The sequence below is a fragment of the Bactrocera tryoni genome, unplaced genomic scaffold (genome assembly GCF_016617805.1).
Source record: "Bactrocera tryoni isolate S06 unplaced genomic scaffold, CSIRO_BtryS06_freeze2 scaffold_190, whole genome shotgun sequence".
In the NCBI taxonomy this organism is placed as follows: domain Eukaryota; kingdom Metazoa; phylum Arthropoda; class Insecta; order Diptera; family Tephritidae; genus Bactrocera; species Bactrocera tryoni.
In genome coordinates, this window is record NW_024395912.1 from 238,038 (window position 1) to 259,607 (window position 21,570).

Below are 21,570 nucleotides of genomic sequence, written 5' to 3' on the forward strand. Positions count from 1 at the left end.
GCTGACGTATGCCGGTGATATTGATATCATCGGCCTCAACACCCGCGCCGTTAGTTCTGCTTTCTCCAGACTGGACAAGGAAGCAAAAGAAATGGGTCTGGTAGTGAACGAGGGCAAGACGAAATATCTCCTGTCATCAAACACACAGTCGTCACACTCGCGACTTGGCTCTCACGTCACTGTTGACAGTCATAACTTTGAAGCCGTAGATAATTTCGTCCATCTTGGAACCAGCGTAAACACCACCAACAATGTCAGCCTGGAAATCCAACGCAGCATAACTCTTGCCAACAGGTGCTACTTCGGACTGAGTAGGCAATTGAGAAGCAGAGTCCTCACTCATAATTCCCGTCCTGCTATATGGTGCATAGGCTTGGACGATGACAACAACTGATGAGTCGACGTTGCGAGAGAAAAGTTTTGCGAAAGATTTATGGTCCTTTGCGCGTTGGCCACGGCGAATATCGCATTCTTTGGAACGATGAGCTGTATGAGATATATGACGACATTGACATAGTTCAGCGAATTAGAAGACAGCGGCTACGCTGGCTAGGTCATATTGTCCAAATTCAGACATCGCGGCATAGAGGCAGCTCCTTTTCGCGCTGTCGAAAGCAGCTTTGAAATCGACAAAGGGGTGGTGTGTGTCGATTCTCCTTTCACGGCGCGTGGTGAATATCTGGACGGTTGTTGATTTGCCAGGTCTAAAGCCACACTGATAAGTTCCAATCAGTTTGTTGACGGTGGGCCTTAATCTTTCACACAATACGCTCAATAAAACTTTATACGCAATGTTAAGGAGGCTTATCCCACGTTAGTACGCGCAGATTGTGGGGTCCCCTTTTTGTGGATTGTGCATAGCACACTTAATTCCAATCGTTGGGCATGCTTTCTTCCGAACATATTTTACAAAGAAGCTGATGCATGCTCCTTATCAGTTCTTCGCCGCCATGTTTGAATAGCTCGGCCGGCAATCCATCGCCCCCGCCGCTTTGTTGTTCTTCAGACGGGTAATTGCTATTTGAACTTCTTCATGGTCAAACAATGGAACGTCTGCTCCATCGTCATCGATTGGGGAATCGGGTTCGCTTTCTCCTGGCGTTGTGCGTTCACTGCCATTCATCAGGGTGGAGAAGTGTTCCCAGCATAATTTAAATATGCTCCGGGCATCGGTCACTAGATCACCTTTGCGGGTTCTACAAGAGTATGCTCCGGTCTTGAAACCTTCAATTAGCCGCCGCATCTTTTCGTAGAATTTTCGAGCATTACCCCTGTCGACCAGCTTATCGAGCTCTTCATAGTCACGCATTTCGGCCTCTTTCTTTTTCTTTCTGCAAATGCGTCTCGCTTCCCTCTTCAACTCTCGGTATCTATCCCATCCCGCCCGTGTTGTGGTCGATCATAACGTTGCGAGGTAGGCAGTCTGTTTCCTCTCCGCTGCAACACGGCACTCCCCGTCGTACCAGCTTTTCTTTTGCATTTTCCGAAAAACAATGGTTTCGGATGCAGTTGTATGTAAGGAGTTTGAAATGCCGTCCCACAGTTCCCTTATACCGAGTTGTTGACGAGTGCTCTGAGAGAGCAGGAGTGCAAATCGAGTAGAAAATCGTTCGGCTATCTGTTGTGATTGCAGCTTCTGGACGTCGAACCTTCCTTGCGTTTGTTGGCGTGCGTGTTTTGCTGCACAGAGGTGGGTGCGAATCTTGGCTTCAACAAGATAGTGGTCCGAGTCGATGTTAAGACCTCGGAGCGCACGCACATCTAAAACACTGGAGACGTGATCGTGGAGGCTGAATTTACCGACCGTCGTGCCAAAGATACTTTCTTTGCCCACCCTGGCGTTGAAGTCGCCAAGCACGATTTTGACAACGTGGCGGGGGCAGCTCTCATAGGTGTGCTCCCAGCGCTCATAGAAGGCATCTTTGGTCACATCGTCCTTCTCTTCCGTCGGGGCGTGGGCGCAAATCAGCGATATGTTGAAGAACCTCGCTTTGATGCGGATTGTGGCTAGACGTACATTCACCGTAGTGAATGATAGTACTCGGCGACGGAGTTTCTCTCCCACCAAAAATCCAACACCAAACTTGCAATCCTTTATATGGCCACTGTAGTAAATGTCACATGGACTTACTCGTCTCTGTCCTTGTCCCGTCTATCGCATTTCTTGGAGGGCGGTGATGTCAGCCTTTAATTTAACGAGGACATCAACCAGTTGGGCAGCAGGACCTTCTCAATTAATTAATCCGGCATTCCAGGTGCACGCCCTCAATTCTTAGTCCTTATTTCGTTTACCATAGTCGTCATCAAAAGGGGGGTCACACATCCGAGGCTTGTTGTTTCCTTTCATTGGTATGATTTTTTACATGGCGGGTTCCAAACCCAGCGCACAACCCAACCCTGCGGAGGGAATGTTTCGCCTTCTCACTTTAGCTCGCCTTCAAACGGATGTTCTTAGGCTACCCAGAGGATACTTGGTCAAAGGTCAGAAGTCGTGAGCTGCTTGAGCCATATGTAAAAGAATCGTTTCTGGCCTCTCGCAAGTGAATGGCGACGGAGTTTCTCTCCCACCACGAATCCAATACCAAACTTTCGCTCCTTTATATGGTCACTGTAGTAAATGTCAGTAAACTTTCCTCACTTGCGTGAACTTCTACACATGACCCCGTCCTCTGCACAGTTGTATACCGTTATATAAATTACTTTTTGATTTGTGTACTGGAAAGTGAAAGAATCAAATTGGATTTAAAATTGTGCTACATGAGAAGTAGGGGTGGTTGTAGACCGAAATCAGTCGTTCGGGTACCGAGATATCTGATTTTACCTAAAAGCGGGAGGTGTCACCCTCATTGTACAATTTTTACCACAACTCCCATAAAGCTCTTACATAATCTCAGGTGTAAAATTTTAGGTTTTTGTCATATTTAGTTATCAATTTATTGCACTTTTAGAAGTTTTTGACCAATTTTGCAGTATCGGTAGAGTATTATACTCTACTGTAACATGTTGCCAGAGTGTAAAAAGTAGCATAATCAATCAATGGAATGAATATAATTTAGTGCCAGTGAAATTACGAGATCTACTACATATATAGTATATAGGGTAACCATATCGGTCTCAGTCATATATATCCCCGAAATTAATCGAATTTGGTCATAAACTTTTACCCCACCGCCCAACTCCATGGTGTTTTTTTATTGTCTTTTTTTTCTTAGATCAATCTTTTGATTTAGTTAGGGGTATATAAAATGAATACTATTTTTAGTTTTTTATTGCAAACATTCTTGAAATTATCTGAATAACAGTATTTGTAATACTGACTCTTCATGAGAATTATCACTAAGCTACTACAATCGTCATTTATTAACATCTTTTTTCACATATTTTTCGGACGCTCCAATTTTTAATAAAAATAAATTTTTATCGTTGGACAAATACTTGTAAAAATCGTTACAATTCATTTCTTTGAAGCTATGTATATCGAGCAAGTACAATGTTCTTAACGGTCTCAACTGAGAGGTGGTTACGCTTGTTACTCCACTCACTCAAAATAAAAAAAAAACCCCGATTCAGGAAGAAACCAGGGAATCAGTGCATTTTTCACGAAAATCAGGGAATTTTCACGAAAATCGGGGAATCAGTGCCGAAGATCAAAATCAGGGAAATCCCTGACAAATCAAATTTGTGTTTGTAGTTTTTGGTACTACTACATTTACAAATGATAAAACGTTAGCTTAAACTTTGATATAATAAGTACATAAATATTTTACATAGCATTTAAAATACAAAAGAATCGCACAAAAGACAACTCGCGAGAACTTTAAACCTTCGGCTAAGTTGGCCGATTTTGAGCGTCCACGTAGCGCTCTAAGAAGCTAACTTTTGCTTAACTTTTTTGAGCTTATTCATTTTCTCAAACCCAACTGTTTGTTTGGCAAGAAAAACGATTGCTATGTATTCCCCGAATTAATTTTAAATGTTGAAAAATATCAATTTGCAAATTGCAAATCAGATTAAATTTCCATAAAAAACTGAAATTGTATGAGAAATCGATGAAGGTATTCATGGAAATCGATTGTCATTGGATTATAATGTATCTAAGGCGGCCATCTTAAAAATAAAGAAAAAACGTTATAAAATTTTAGAGGTAGTGGCAAACTGCAACCAATAATAATAAAATTTGCATATGTCAGAATTTCTCGTTCTTGAGGCAACGTTGGAACTATAAATGATTCTAAAGCCAAAGGCATCGTAATTGTGCAATTTTAAAGTCAAGAGCCCAGTTCGAATTTTCCAAATTGCATCCTGGAAAACAATTTTATGCAAATGATGGATGGCTAGCAAATTTCAAGAAACGATACAGTATTCGCCACTTAAAAATGAATGAAATGGAAATTTCGAACATGCAACTATATAATGAATCGCAATTAGTTTGTCGTTTTCTCCCGTTAAAACATTTGTCGTGTCAAACGAAAAGACGGCAGCTGGCCGAAAAAAATAGCTAAGGATATAATCACATTTATGTTGTGTACGTAAGCAGATGGTTCCCATAAGTTGAAACCATTGACCAAATCCCCGTTGCTTCAAGGGGTTTGAAAACCCTTGGAATTTGATAACTCGTCTGGGAGCTATTCTTCCGCTGGTTCCATCATTGTTTATTAAGCAGGTAAATTTTCCGGTTCGAAAATGTACTGCACATACGGCAATTGACAAATTGCAATCAGATGATGAAAACATTGCGGTAATGCTTTTACCATCTAACGTGACAGCTGTTTTGCTGGTCGTGGATCGAAATCTCATAAGAAAAGTTAAGATACCGGTCTGATTTACATTGGAAACAGACCAAAAATAAAAAAATGAATGTTTGAAATTTACCACTGTTTGTATCAAAGCTATTTTTTTAAACACCAATAAAACTAACGGTAAATATATTTTTGAGTATTGATAATAAAGGTATATGTTATATAACACAGTGGTTTTTATGTGATAATATGTTGGTCTATTATTTTAAAACAATTTTTCTGTAAGTGACCTTTTGAGTGGTATGTTTTTCTTTATACATCGATTTAGGTTTACAAAAAGTTGTGATCCCTGTCTCGCCCTCAAATGAATCAAGTTTGTTAATGTTTTCTAAGTCTATGCACACAGGCTTCCAGATAGCCTTATAAAGTCGAACTTTGTTCTCCAAACTGAGCTGTGATTTTCGCCCAAGAAGCCAATTCATTTTTTTTTTTTTTGTTTTTATATTGAGTGTCTTGCTCAAGCTTTTAATGTGGCCTTCCCAAGTTACTCTTCGATTTTATATCGAGTCCGAGATAATTTGCGGAATCACTATGTCGAATTTGTGTCTTATTCAAAAATACATGCGGACAGTCTCCTCTTCTCAGAGCAAATGTGACGTGTTTCAATTTCTCAGCATTAACCTTTATTTTCCATTTCTTAAGCCATCGCTCAATTTCTATTATTTCATTTTGAATAACTTGAGTTACTTCTACCGCAGTATTTTTGGATGCAATTATAGCTGTATCATCAGCGTAAGTGGCTACATGAATATCACCGACAACTGGAAGATCAGCAGTGAATATTGTGTAAAGGACAGGTCCCAGAACACTGCCCTGTGGGACACCAGCACGGATACTTTATAGTTTGGACGTTTCTCCTTTCATTTGAACATAAAAGTGGCATTGTTTAAATATGGTTTCAATAAGAGAAAAAATGGAGCAGGAAGTAGTTTTTTCAGTTTATATAACAAGCCTGAACGCCAGACTCGGTCAAATGCTTGTTGTATATGAAGAAATACAGCTTTTTCTCGAAACCATTTGTAATTATATTCACTATACGATGATTATGCTCTGGAGTCCCATGACATCTCCTTAACCCAAACTGATGTTCCGGTATTATATTGCACTTATCCAAAACTGGTAACAATCTACTTATAAGTATTCTTTCAAACACTTTAGAGAATGTCACCAGCAAGATAATAGGACGGTAGGACGACAAAATATTTTCGGGTTTGTTTGGTTGTGGAATCATTATAACCTCCGCACATTTCCATTGTGTAGGAAGGTGATGTAACCTCAAAATTGCATTATAAATTAGTCATAAAAATATAATACTCTTTTGAGGGAGTATTTTCGTAACTCTTCCGTCAATTTTATCGTAGCCTGGTGATTTTTTTTGGTTCAGTTTGGCGAATTCTTCTTTAATTTCAGAAACAGTTATTTTACGAATTGGAAGACACATTTGACAAGGTACATCCAGGAACTGTATTAATTCAGTATCTTCAGGTGCAAGATTTGAATTTGGTTGAAACGTTGTGCAAATGCTTCAACCTTATCCATGGCAGTTTTACACCAATCTCCGTTATAATTACGTATGGTAACATTTCGCTTTGTAGGTCGCTTTAAATATTTGGTAGCTCTCCAAAGGCTGTTATCGTAGTCTTTCGCGTTAGGATCCAGACTTTTGAGAAACTCTGCAGTTGCTTCATTTCTTATTTCATGTTATCGTTTTTTAAATTGGTTTGATGCTGTATTGTACCTTGTTTTATCTATTGGACACCTACTGGTTTGCCAAATTTTCCGAACCTTCCGCTTGTTACTTATAAGGTTCCTAAGCTCAGCTGATATAAAAACAGTATTCGCTGCCGTAGTTTTGGCTGGTGATATACATATTTGAGCTTTGGTTTTAATTTTATCATTTTCACACTTTTATCATTTGTTTGTTTTATACGTACTTTTATTTAGACTTATTATCTTACTTATAAGTAGATACTGAAGTTTTATTAAATTTTCTTCGGCGATAAGTGATACTTCTTCACACATTTTCTAAACACCAAAATTCAAAATTATAATATTATATAAAGGCGTGAAAGTTTACACCGATATGATGTGCCTAAATAAAAGTACGTATAAAACAAACAATTGATAAAAGTGAGAAAATGATAACTAGTAAATATCACCAGCCAAAACTACGTTATATTATAATTCTAATTCTAATAATTATTAGAAGCTTCGATAACAAAAAACTTGATATTAACTTTTTACCCTACTATGATAACATTTTAAAGGAAAAACAGTTATCCTGAGCAAGAAAAGGTCTCAGAATTTAATGTTGAAGTTGAGATAAAACAAGAAAAAACGTTAACTTCGGCTGCACCGAAGCTAATATACCCTTCACAGATTACATTGGTGCCTTAGAAAATAATTTATACCAAATTTCGTAAATATATCTTGTCAAATGCAAAAGTTTTCCATACAAGAACTTGATTCCGATCGTTCAGTTTGTATGGTAGCTATATGCTATAGTTAACCGATCTGACCAATTTCTTCGGAGGTTACATTGTTTCCTTAGGTAATAATCTATACCAAATGTGGTGAATATATCTTGTCAAATGTGAAAGTTTTCCATACAAGAACTTGATTCCGATCGTTCAGTTTGTATGGTAGCTAGATGCTATAGTTAACCGATATGACCAATTTCTTCGGAGATTACATAGTTTTTATGGAAAATAATCTGTACCAAATTTGGTGAAGATGCATTGTCAAATGTGAAAGTTTTCCATACAAGAACTTGATTCCGATCGTTCAGTTTGTATGGTAGCTATATGCTATAGTTAACCGATCTGACCCATTTCTTCGGAGATTACATAGTTTTTATGGAAAATAATCTGTACCAAATTTGGTGAAGATGCATTGTCAAATGTGAAAGTTTTCCATACAAGAACTTGATTCCGATCGTTCAGTTTGTATGGTAGCTATATGCTATAGTTAACCGATCTGACCAATTTCTTCGGAGGTTACATTGTTTCCTTAGGTAATAATCTATACCAAATGTGGTGAATATATCTTGTCAAATGTGAAAGTTTTCCATACAAGAACTTGATTCCGATCGTTCAGTTTGTATGGTAGCTAGATGCTATAGTTAACCGATATGACCAATTTCTTCGGAAATTACATAGTTTTTATGGAAAATAATCTGTACCAAATTTGGTGAAGATACATTATCAAATGTGAAAGTTTTCCATACAAGAACTTGATTCCGATCGTTCAGTTTGTATGGTAGCTATATGCTATAGTCAACCGATCTGACCAATTTCTTCGGAGAATACATTGTTGCCTTAGAAAATAGTCTGTACCAAATTTGGTGATGATACATTGTCAAATGTGAAAGTTTTCCATACAAGAACTTGATTCCGATCGTTCAGTTTATATGGCAGATATATGTTATAGTGGTCCGATATCGGCTGTTCCGACAAATGAGTAGCTTCTTGAAGAGAAAATGACGTTTGCAAAATTTCAAAAGGATATCTTAAAAACTGAGGGACTAGTTCGTATATATGTATACAGACAGACGGACAGACAGACAGACGGACATGGCTAAATCGACTCAGCTCAACATACTGATCATTTATATATATACTTTATAGGGTCTCCGACGCTTCCTTCTGGGTGTTACAAACTTCGTGACAAACTTAATATACCCTGTTCAGGGTATAAAAATTATTGGACCACATTGCGTCACAAATGTAATTAATGAACGGAATGAGTCCCATAATTACCTGTTATGAATAGGAATATGTGGCTTTGATGGCAATTCTGGTTAAAGCGAATATAAGCAGAAATTTGAAAATAATAATTTGAAAGACAATATTTTATTTGTCACGACATAAGTATGTTCCTGTATAACTGATAATAAAATCGCAAAATGATGAAGAGCATAATCAAATTTGGAAAAACTGCAGACCTTCGTCAACCCCCTATTGTCGTCCTGTTCGAATTCAATTTCAAAAGGAATCAGTATAATAAACGCTTAATGCACTAGATTTGCGCTAGATCCTGCAAAGGAATTAACTTAACAAAATATTCCTGGTATTATCTTCCCTCGTCAGTCCGTAAAATTTTAATTCACGGATCTGCTGAGTCAAACAATAAGGACCTTAAGATGTATCGACTCCATCATACACAAAAAAACTAACGGATCGCTACAAATCAGGACTTGCTAAACCAATTGCTTTTGAGCTTAGGTCCTTTCTTCACTTGTCCAAGAAACTGTCATACAAAAGTAAATCAATTTTATTAAAATTAGTTTTAGATTTATTTGAATAATATTCAAAAAATTCCTTTCTTCGTTTATCAACTTTTTTAATTTAATATAATTAATTAAAATTTGTCACCATCGCGGGGTGGCGGAGTCGGAAACGGGAAATGGAGATTTTAAAAAGCTTTGGCAAAAGTTTCACTTTTATATAGGCAGTGCAAGTATTTTTGGCCGCTGATTTCATACAAGACCGATCACTGTGCAGCGGTTTGATTTTTAAAAGAATTCAGATTAACGGTATATGATTTAAGCTTACTGAGATATAATACAACATTTTACAAATACCGAAGCTTTTTAGTATTTGTAGTTAAGCAGCGACAAATGTATATTGCTTGGTATAAAAGAATGTGAACTAAACACAGTCGGAAGTACATATAACTAAGGAAGTAGGAATAGACAAAATCACAATCGAGGTTACGTTTTATGTTACAAAAAGCAATAACTTACGATATGGGCCAATTATCGGTAGTGTTATTCCAAAAGTAGCAAATATTGTGTTCGAAAAAGGCTGCGTCAAGTTTATTTGGAAAATTTCGAAATATTTTATGTAAAAACTATAACCGATATTGGCGGAGAAAATCAGGTTTTTCTTCTTTGGAGAAGAGTATAGTAGCATTAAGAGCGAATAAGAAATTCTTTATATGACGATGAGACCTTTTATTTTTAAATTTAACTTAATTTGTCAACTCACCTGTAGTCCTAGGCTGAAAAAGATGGCACAAAACGATTATGTTGCGTTTTCAGGGCTTCAAATAAAAAAAATTTAGGCATAATTTCCCTATGCCTCCTATTAATGATGTGCTGGAAAGACTCCAAGGGGTTAACATTTTCACTAAGCTAATGACTTTTTCCACGCCCCAATGGAACTTAGTTCGAAGCGATACATATCGTTCGTAATACTTTTCTTCTTTGCTGGCGTAGAAACCATTTACGCGGTTATAGCTGCGTAACTATGTTAATGCCGTCGTATATCTTGTACAGCTCATCTTTCCATCGAATGCGATATTCGCCGTGGCCAAAGCGCAAAGGACCATATGTATATCTTTCGCAGAACTTTTCTTTAGAAAACTCGTTACGTCGACTCATCATATGTATGTTGTCATCGTCCAAGCCTCTGCACTATATAGCAAGACGAGAAGAATGAGTGACTTATAGAACTAGGTTTTTGTTCGTCGAGAGAGGACTTTATTTCTCAATTGCCTACTTAATCCGAAATAGCATCTGTTGGCAAGAGATATTCTGTGTTGGATTTCGAGGCTGATGGTGTTGATGCTGGTTCCAAAAGAGACGAACGACTTCGAAGATATGACTGTCAGCAGTGACGTGGGTGTCTAGTCGCGAGTGCAACGACTGTTTGTTTGATGACTTACCTTCGTTCACCACCAGACCCATTTGCTTTGCTTCCTTGTCCAGTCTAGAGGGAGCAAAACTAACGTCGCGGCTGTTGAGGCCAATTATATCAATATCATCGACGTACGCCAGGAGCTGTACACTCTTATAGAAGATTGTACCTTCCCGGTTTAGTTTTACAGCTCGAATTATTTTTTGCAGCAGCAGGTTGAAGAAGTCGCACGATAGGGAGTCGTCTTGTCTGAAGCCTCGTTCTGCATCGAATGGCTCGGAGAGGTCCTGACGGAGCTTTTGGTGTTGTTTAACGTCGGTTTACATAGCTGTATTAGTTTTGAGGAGATACGAAATTTGGACATAGCGGCCTTTTCGTGCTATCAAAAACAGCTTTGAAATCAAAAAAGAAGTGGTGTGTGTCGATTCTCTTTTCACGGGTCTTTTCTAAGGTTTGGCACATGGTGAATATCTGGTTGTTGATTTTCCAGGTCTAAAGCCACCTTGATAAGGTTCAATCAGTTTTTTAATGGTGGGCTATAATTCTTCACACAGTACCCTCGATAGAACCTTTTATGGGATATTGAAGAGACTTATCCCATGGTAGTTGGCGCAGCTTGTGGAGTCTCCCTTTTTGTGGATTGGGTAGACCACATCTAAATTCGAATCGTTGGACATGCCCTTTATCAGTTCTTCGTCGCCGTGTTTGCATAGCTTGGCCGGTGATCCATCGACCTTCGCCGCTTTGTTGTTCTTCATTGCTATTCAAACTTCTTCATGGTCGGACAACGGAGCGTCATCGTTTTGAGAATCTGGCTCACCATCTCCTGGTGTTATGCATTCACTGAAATTCAGCAGGCTGGAGAAGTCACTCTATCTCTATATAATTTAATATGTTCAGTTCATCCGTCTCTACATCGCCTCTAGGGGATCAACAAGAGTATGCTCCGGTTTTGAAACCTTTTGTTAGTTGCTGCATCTTTTCGTAGAATATTATCCCTGTCGACCACATTGCAGCTCTTTGTACTGACGAAATTGGGCCTCTTTCTTTTTTTTGTCTGGAAATACGTCTCGCTTCCTTCTTCAGCTCTAAGTATCTATCCCATTCCGGAAGTGTTGTGGTCGATCGTAACGTTGCGAGGTAGGCAGCCAGTTTTCTCTCCGCTGCAACACGGCACTCTTCGTCGTACCACCTGTTCTCTTGCATTTTCCGAAAACCAATAGTTTCGGTTGCAGCTGAACGTAAGGAGCTTGGAATGTCGTCCCACGTTTCCCTTATACCGAGTTGTTGACGAGTGTGTTGAAGAACTTTGCTTTGATGCGAATTGTGGCTAGACGTTTATCCACCGGAGTGAATGATACTACTCAGCGACAGGGTCTCTCTCCCACCACGAATCTCACACACCGAACTTGTGCTCCTTTATATGGCCACTGTAGTAAATACCACAAGGACCTACCCGCTTCGAATATGTAAAAGAATCGTTTCGTGGCCACTCCCAAGTAAATGGCGATCTGAGAACTTTTCTCACTTGCGTGAATTCTACACATGACTCCATCCTCCCGTAATACATAGTGGGCAAATTGAGTTAATTTACGTACCTCCAATTCTCCCTCTGTTTTTTGCCGAATTAGTTCTGAAAATTTTCGTTATTTTGTCACAGGGCGGGGTAATCGAGCATAAGATGAGGACCACGGAGTGGAAAAGTTAAGTGTTGTTTTAAGTAGAGCGGAAAGTTATGGATGGAGGTGCTTGCGATAATAGAGGTGTTGAAGAAGTGGAGAATATACAAGTATGACATGGGTAAGAAAATCAAGATTGTTAGTGATTATAATGGTTTCGTACTAGCCATAAAGAAAAGGACGTTCCCGTTAGAGTACGTATAGCACGTTGGGCCATGTACCTTCAAGACGTTAAATATGTTATTGAACACAGGTCCTCGACAAAAATTAAAGATGTTGATATGCTCAGTTAAATGTTGACTTTGGTACTAAAAGATTCATTAAGATTTCATTTTAAAGCAGCACAAAAAAAGGTGCGTGGAGTCCCTACGCGCGGATGAAGATATACTTCTTAGTAATATTCCAAGAAATGCATATCATTTTGTATGGAAGAAAACTAGAAAACTTAAATTCACATTTTAAAAATTTATTATGCACATAAAATGAAGAAATATATTATATATTCATATGTAAACATGTTTTAAACTTTACATAAAATTGAAGTGTCAATAATTGCGCCAATTTTCATAAAGTTGGAAATTTTGCACGAATAAGACGTGTGCGGGTTAAGTCGTGAATTTTACTTATATTAATTAATTTGAAAGTGCCCAAAAATGCGAAACGAAATTTCAATAAATTTAAATAAATTTAAGTAAATTTAGGTATTTACATGTATTTTCATTTATATTTAATTGTCAATAAATTTTTTAAAAATTATTTGCCCTAGTTGTCCATTTTTTTATTTTCTCACACAATTCGGCCGATTTTTGTATAGAAATTTGACCGGCGTAGAAGCAAAATGCGAAACAATCATACATTCATATATTATGTCGTTTGCACATTTGTCTGTATGTTTGCGAATGCAAATGTTCTACAAAAGCATATTTCTATACTTAAACAAAATTATTAGAACCATCGTATGTTTCTTATGTACATACATGCATAACCAAACCATACTTAAGTCAGCGCAAACTAAGCGTCAATGGTGGTGTTGGTGGTAAGCGCTTGGAAAGTCAAGATGCTGCCACAGGTTCGAATCTCGACAGAATAAATTTTTAATTTTTTGCTTTTAACATCGTATACTATACAAATAAATATTTTTCTTACTAATAGAAATTAAATTTATCACAGCAATATTATGTATATGTAAGTTAAAAAACGTTTAGTTATTTTTACTAAAAAAAATGTTTTCTGGGAGCTATGCTCCTTTATTGAATTCCACTTAAGAACTAAAATTTACAATTAATTATACTTAACTCTAGACCTATGTTTGCCGCTGCAACGGGTACGGAGTTTGCTGACACTGCGCTTCCCACAGGTTGGCACTTCGCTGACGCAGCGCTTCCCACAGGTTGCCACTACACGTTTCGCACTCTCAGCGATTTAGTGATGTCATATTATATTAGTTCATATCATATGATATTAATGCATACTTTTTGAATGAATGGGGTGCTAACTAGTCCCCCCTTGAAATTCAAACGTCCTCGTTTCAATCTTTAGGTGTATTGAAAATTTAGTTGAGTCCTTCTATTGCGGGTTGTGACAGTTTTTTGGGTTCATCTTCTTTTTGTTTCATCAGAAGATTCTTCCCGAAAATTAGGGCGATGATTATTAAAATTACCATTAGAGTGATGCTGGTTCCGAATTTAACTCTGTTTGCTGCTTATAACAGACTTACTTCCTTTGTATTGTTGAAGTTAAGCTGTTTCAGCATCTCTAGCGAGAGGAATTCTTCTATCTTGAGTGGTGGGGATGACGGTTATAGGATGGCTGGTAGTGGTTTACTTGCTGTTCTTTCTTCGCTATAGAACTTTTTCCCGTTGATAGCAATCGTTACGTTGGTATACAAAATGATGAAGGTCCCGTTTAGAAATGTAGATTCGTTGTTTATTAAAATTTCTCCGTTGTATTTATTTAAAAGTAAAATTCCAGGTCCCATTTCCTCTATAGTTGGGATATGCTGGTTGTTGACCTCCATGCAGTTTGGCAAACGACTTTTTAAAAGATTAATTATACAAGTATCATTACTTAAATCTATTACATTATTGTTTAAGCATATTTGTAGGGAATTGTATTTCCTGCAATAATTTTCTATTCCCTAAATTCCCTTTTCGTAGTTTAAAATTGTATTTTTAAATTTATATCTTATTGATCCTCCCGTTATTTTTTACTGCCCTAATATCTAATGTTTTACAATTTTGATTATCTACGGTTGGGAGGCTAACAATATAAATTATAATTTTGCCATTAGTTGCAATTTTTATTTCGGAAAATTCGATTTCTTCGTCTAAATTTACATATGGAATATTGTCATTGTCTATTACTTCTTTTACAATATTTATTTCTTCATTTGATAAAATAAAAGAATTTATTATGTTGGCTTTTGCCCAATGTATTGCGCATGCAATATTTAAAATTTCTTCTTTAATTATTTCTAATTTATATTTTAGCTGTAGAAATGCTTCAATTTTTAAACTTTTTTCATTTTGCATGGTTTTAATTATATTATTCGTAATATTGGTTATTTCGCCAATTGTAAGTTTGTTAATTAATACCTGATTATTGTTATTTTGTAAGACATTATTTATTTTATTTGAAATTATTTCGTAGTCTTCATGGTCAGGACTTCCTGCAATCCATTTCCATGCGCTACCCAGGAAATTTAGTGATCTTTTTATTTTTTGTTCTACTTTGAGATTGTTAAGTTGGGCTCTTATCTGTGTTATCAAGTGGAATATGAAGGGGTAATTAGGTTTTTGCGGATAGTTTCGGTTTTGATAGTCGATTCTATGTGGCCAAGTGTGTCCGTATATTTTTCTATGTCAATTTCATGTATTATCCTAAATGTTCCTGTTTGTAGTCTAGCCGTTCCCTTTTCTATTGTTATTAATTGGGAGTTCGAGTAGTCGAGGATCTGTACTTCCGCCAGGCATAGCGGTAGTAGTATTCTGAAAAAATATCGTACATATTTAGTTACGTATTCTAATTTTGTGAATTATTTGTCCTTTTTCAGTTAACACGGTACTATTTCTATCTTCCTTAACTATTTCCTTAATGTAGGGTTTACTTAACTTAGTTTCTAATCTCCTATTTTTCTTAACAAATATTATTTGTCCTAGTAGATATGATTTTTTTTCCTTCTTATTTTTATTATGGTATTCGATTTCCTTTCTTTGTTTCTCAGCTAATTTTTCTAAATTGCTTTGTCTAGTTCTTTCTATGTCCTCGGGGGTAAATGTAACATTTCTATGAAAAAATAGGTCTACTGGTCTTTTAAGTGTTGTGGAATGAACTGAATGATTATACTCAGATACTGCTCTTTCTAAAAGTTCTTCAAAATTTCTGTGTCCACCGTTTTCTTTTATGCAACGCATTATTTCGATTAATGTAGAGTGGAACCTTTCCACTTGTCCGTTAGCTTGGCTTTTGTATGGAGGAGTAGTGTAAAGTTCTATTCCTAATTCGTCTTTCATCATAAATTTTAAAGAAGCTGAGTTTAAAGATGGCTCATTGTCGATAACTATTAATTTTGGTACTCCGAAGAAAAATATAATATCTCTTAAAGGTTTTCTGACGTCTTCTATTGCTCTGCTATTTAGGCTTTTTGTTATTGCGTATTTTGTAAATTTATCTAAAGCTGTCATGCCTATTTTTCCCTCTGGTAAAAATATATCGATATGGACTGTGTGTCCTGGATATGTTGGTAATGGAGTTTCTGTAATTTTCGGTTGATTGGGATGTCTCTCGTACTTAATTTCTTTACAAACGGTGAGGTTGGCTATTATTCGTTTTATTTTATTTAACATACCTGGAAAATATTTTGTTTCGAGAATTTGTGTTTTATTTTCAGTGGCATTCCTATGTGCTCTTAAATGTTCTTTTAATATGACGTTCTCCTGTTCTTGTTCCTTACTAATATCTTCCACTAATTTTTGGGTATATCGGCTTTTAACGTTACTAAAATGAATGGGATAGATATTTTGCATCATACCCATTATCCTTTCTTCTGTATGAATTCCATTTATAACAGATGGGTTAAGGTATCGTTTCATGTAAGAAATCAATAGCTGTTCGTTGTACTCTGGTTCTGTAATTATATGTCTATGAACTGTTGGCAAAATTATTTTAAATTGATATGAAGATATTTCATCGATCTTGAAAAAAATTTGGTTTTTGAAAACATTAATTGGAACTTCTGTACAAGGGATTAAATTGTGATTTGAGCTTTCATCGCTATGAATCGTAGGTGTGAGTGAATTTATTTGAATTGGTATCCTTGAAAGGGCGTCTGCAACTACATTTGTTTTACCAGGTTTGTAAGTTAGTTCATAGTTATATTCTTCTAAAATGGCTTTCCATCGCTTCATTTTACTATTAGTATTCTTATGGCTTAAGGCATAGGTAAGAAGTTGATGATCGGTGATAATTTTAACTTTTTTTGAACCGTAGAGGTAATTTCTAAGTGAATTCAGTGACCATATTATACCAAGCATTTCTTTCTCATTGGTAGTATAATGCTCTTCGGCTTTACTTAAAGTTCTCGATATGAAAGTAATTGGTCTACCGTCTTGCGATAGCACGGCACCTAATGCGAAATCTAGGCTTCGGTGGATAGTTCAAAATCTTTATCGAAATTTGGGTGCGCTAATCTATTTTCTTCGAGTTTCGTTTGGAGACATGACCAGCTTCTCCTCTTAATAGTGGCTGTTAATGGTTTAGCTACTTTTGCGTAATCCTGTATAAATCGTCGGTAATAACCTGGCATACCTAGGAAGGATCTTAATTCTTTGAGAGTTTGTGGAACTGGAAATTTAGCTACCGCTTCTACTTTTTCGGGGTTTGCTTTTATTCCATTTGAACTGATTACATATCCTAAAAATTCTACTTCCTCTTTAGCGAATGTGCATTTGTCTAATCGGATTTTCATATTTGCCTTTTCTAATGTTTGGAATACTAACTCTATATTTTCAAAATGCTCTTCTTCAGTTTTTCCAAATATAATTACATCGTCAATGTAAACGTAGCATCTTACTCCTATATGTTGTCGTAGGATGTCGTCTAGTGCTCTTTGGAATGTGGCCGGAGCGTTTTTTAGACCGAAGGGTAAGCGAAGGAATTCATATTTTCCGTTGTTTACGTAAAATGCGGTTTTTTCAATGTCTGACTCGCGAAGTGGAATCTGATGGAACCCACTTTTTAAGTCAATAACAGTAAATAGTTTATTGTTTCCCAGATTTGCAAGGACTTCCTTAATTTCTGGTATGGGATATTTATCGGGGATCGTAACCGAATTAAGTTTACGATAATCAACGACCATTCTATACTTTTTTTCACCAGAGGCATCTGACTTTTTGTTAACTATCCATATTGGGGAGTTGTATGGAGATTTCGATCTCCTTATTATTCCATTATCTAGGAGTTCTTCAATTTGGCGTTCGATTTCGTATTTTATTGCCATCGGATACGGGTATGGCTTGGAGTAGACGGGGGTTTCGGTTGTTGTCCGGATTTCACCTTTTATGAGAGTGGTGTAGGTGAGTTTTTCATCAGGATCAGAAAAAAGGTTTGGGCATTTATCAATAATATTATTAACTTTGTTTTGTTGTTGTAAAGAGAGGTGTGGAATATTGACTGTCACGTTATTCACTTCGTGTGATATTCTTTGTTTTAACCTTATATTTATACTTTGACAAATCGTCATTAAATTTTTATCGGTATGAATAATTTCTTTTAATTCTTTATGTGTATCGTTGCCTACTAGGCCGTGAAACGACCTTAAAGTTGGCAATATGAAAAATTTTATTTTCCCTACTGTTGGTCCAAAAATGTCGACAAAGGTGTGGTGGGTAATTTCGATTGTCCCGGCAACTGATTTCACTGTAAAGGGCTTTTCGTTCAGAATTGGATTCCTAATTTTAGTGGATTGAATGTAATTCTTATTGGATCCGGTATCAATAAGAAAATCTATTGTGTCTCCGCGCCTTGTTCTAAATTCGTAATAAGGCAGCGAAAGCGGCGCTAATCTAAAAAATTAATAGTATGAGGCTCATTTTTACCTGCATTATCATAATTGCTATGGGAATTGTCATCGTATATCCCGTTCGGGTCTAATTCGACTGCGTTAGTAAAAAAATTTCTTTGTATTTTGCTTGGAGGGTGAGTCAGTTGTGCAGAAACAGGACGTTTCGGTGGTCGATTGTCCTGGAATATATTGGGCCTGTTTTGATAATTAATTTGTCTTGACCGTATGGACTGGTCTACTTCCATTGGGGTCGGTGGTTTGGGTGGTAGGTTCGGTGTGTTATTAAAGGAGGTATTTTCTCTAGCAATATGGGGATTGTTCGGGTAATTGCTGAACCTCGGCATGAATCCTTGGTTATTTTGCATATACATAGTTGGGAAAATGTTGGGGATATCGGTTTGTTTGGCGACCGAATGCCTGTTGTTCAAAAATTCGTCTGGGGGAATGGGAATACGTTAATTTAGGGTAAAAAGCTCTGTTGTTATTGAAATTATTAAAATTGTTATTTCGGGGAGGTCGTGGTGGTGGTTGGATATTGGGTTTACGTGTATTGTTCGCATGATTTATTCAATATGTCATGTTGTCAAGTTTTTGACATAAATGTAGTGCTTGGGGCAAGGTTGTCGGTTCTCTCATGCTGAGAAGACGGGGTAAGTCGCCATTTAGTCCTCTAATAAATGTATCAAGGGCTTTATCCCTATATGAGTTTGTCATAGTCCGTATGGATTCGTCACTTAACGCGAGACGTGAAATTTTGTCTAATATAAGTGAAAGGTGTTGGTAAACTTTTTGGTAGAAGGTCGTTATGTCGTCGTAGCGTTGGACCAGAGTGGTCATCTGGTATTCGAGGGTACCTATGTCCCTTTTATCCGAATAATGCATCATAAGGCATTTTCGAATTTGACTCCAATCGAGTGGAGTATTGTATGATTCTAATGCGGTGTCGGCATCGCCAATTATTTTATGCCTTATCGTATGGAGTATCGCAAAGTATTTGGGAGTTTTCTTGACTCCCTCATAAGCTTTAAAAATTCTGTCTACGCTCTTCCTCCAGGAGTTAAATTCACCTGGTCGTCTTGAAAATTCCCTAAGGCATTTAACCATGTCCGGAATTTTACCTATGTAGTTCGTTTATGTTATTCGCGTTCAGTGTCACACTGTGGTCGGGTTCGGTAAAGTCAGTAATATTCTGAGTACTCATTCGTTCGAGTACTTCTCGAACTATTGTCGTTACGGAAGTTGGGTTAGGGGTGGGAGGATTTAAAGGATGGTTGGAAGGATTTGTGGGATGGGTGGTCTGCCCATAGTCTATCCTCATTTGATTTAATTGTTCAATTAGCTCTTCAGCTGTATCCGGCATTATGATAATCTTTTCTTTTAAGTTAATTAGTTTAAAAAAAAAAAATTCTTTGTAATAGTACTTTCTTTGACAATATTAGAATCTTTTTGTAAAGCTTACGTTAATTTAAGGTTTTTTTTCCTTTTTTGTGTTGGATGATTAATTTCTTTCAATTCAAGTTTCGTATTCTTTATAATAATAAAATTCTTTATAATTTCTTTTTTTTTCTTTTTTGTGTCGAATAATTATTTTCTTTCAATTCAAATTCCGTATTCTTTATAATAATAATATTCTTTATAATAGTCTTAAAATATAATATTTTATAAATCTTACATTAGGTGTTTTCAGCTTTCCATAGGATGTTGTGATGCGCTCCGGGGTTGTCCCTTTTCTTTAACAGTACTGAGGTCTCGTTAGCACAGTATTTATTGCATTTTATGTTTTTACACACTTTTTTTTGGTTTTTAACTCACGGAGCCTTACTTTTTTTATTTTCAGACTTTTCTTTTTTATTCACAATCACTACCGTTCGCCACAGTTAAAAAACGTTTAGTTATTTTTACTAAAAAAAATGTTTTCTGGGAGCTATGCTCCTTTATTGAATTCCACTTAAAAACTAAAATTTACAATTAATTATACTTAACTCTAGACCTATGTTTGCCGCTGCAACGGGTACGGAGTTTGCTGACACTGCGCTTCCCACAGGTTGGCACTTCGCTGACGCAGCGCTTCCCACAGGTTGCCACTACACGTGTCGCACTCTCAGCGATTTAGTGGTGTGATATTATTTTACTTCGTATCATATGATATTAATGCATCATATGATACTTTTTGAATGTATGGGGTGCTAACTTGTATATTATGTATATTGCTGTGATAAATTTAATTTCTATTAGTAAGAAAAATATTTATTTGTATAGTATAAGATGTTAAAAGGCATACTTACATCTTCTATCCTATCTTGTGTATCTGCACATGCTCATATGAGTGTATGTATACGCGCGTTCAGAAATTGAAATCATATTTTCATCACTTATCAATATACTTATTACATGTGCGCGCATTGGCTTGCATGTTCATACATTCATATATACTTATATGTACATATATTTGCATACATTGCCGAATAATGCACAAGCATACAAACATACACATATGAATATGTCACCAACAAAAAATTGATCTTCACAAGTCAATATGGCAGCCAAATTGGCGAAGAACAAGTATAGTAAATTTTACAACAAAAACGATTTCATTCATGAACGCATTCGCAAATTCCACAAGCGATCTCGCTTCATTCATAAAAACAGAGGCCGTAGCATCTCCCCGAGCATGCCTTTGCTAACAAGTCGTCTTTTCGCGACGATGGCAAAAGCTAAAAATCATAAATTGCACAACTTTTTGGTGGTTCTCGCAAAAATCGATATGTATTCACGATCATACGTATACATACATACACATTTACGCATGTTTGTAGGCGAAGCTGCTACAGCGGCAAGGGGTGACAATCGGCGGCCATTACTTTACTTATGCCATAGAAATTCTATTGCTACGAATATGGAAATGACAACGAAATAATGCAAATATGCATATTTCTAAATGTCATTAATTTCTTTGAAGAAATGAAAGGAATGAATGATCCTGAGAAGTATAGTCTTAACTTTTCAACGGCCAACGCAGAGCATTTCAACCAAAAGGAATTTATTCATTAAAATCACCACTCAGAAGTCGTTTTCTCCGTTGTAAGCGAACGATTTTCGAAGAAACATCATTTCTAATATGCCACAAGACAAAATTAGAAATGAACTTCTTAACCTCACGCTGTCAGATAAAACGATATACTTCGTCATTGCGGGTCGATTTCCAAAAAATGTAAATGAGGACTAACTACAGAAATGATCCTGTAAAGTATAGCCTTAATTTTTCAACGGCCAACGCAGAGTATTTCAACCAAAATATACGCAAAATAGTTGAGAATTCGCAGAAATGAAAGACAAACGAAAGAAAAAGAAGCATAACTTCAATAAGGCACAAGCATACAAACATACATATG

At 36.6% G+C, this 21,570-nt stretch overlaps 1 protein-coding gene and 1 pseudogene across 1 annotated transcript in view; one reads left to right on the plus strand and one right to left on the minus strand.

Annotated features, from left to right (window-relative positions):
• LOC120780145 overlaps nt 1–21,570 on the plus strand; it is a 301,454-nt gene that overhangs the window by 169,343 nt on the left and 110,541 nt on the right. The window lies entirely within an intron of this gene.
• On the minus strand, nt 21,234–21,435 carry LOC120780150 (annotated as a pseudogene).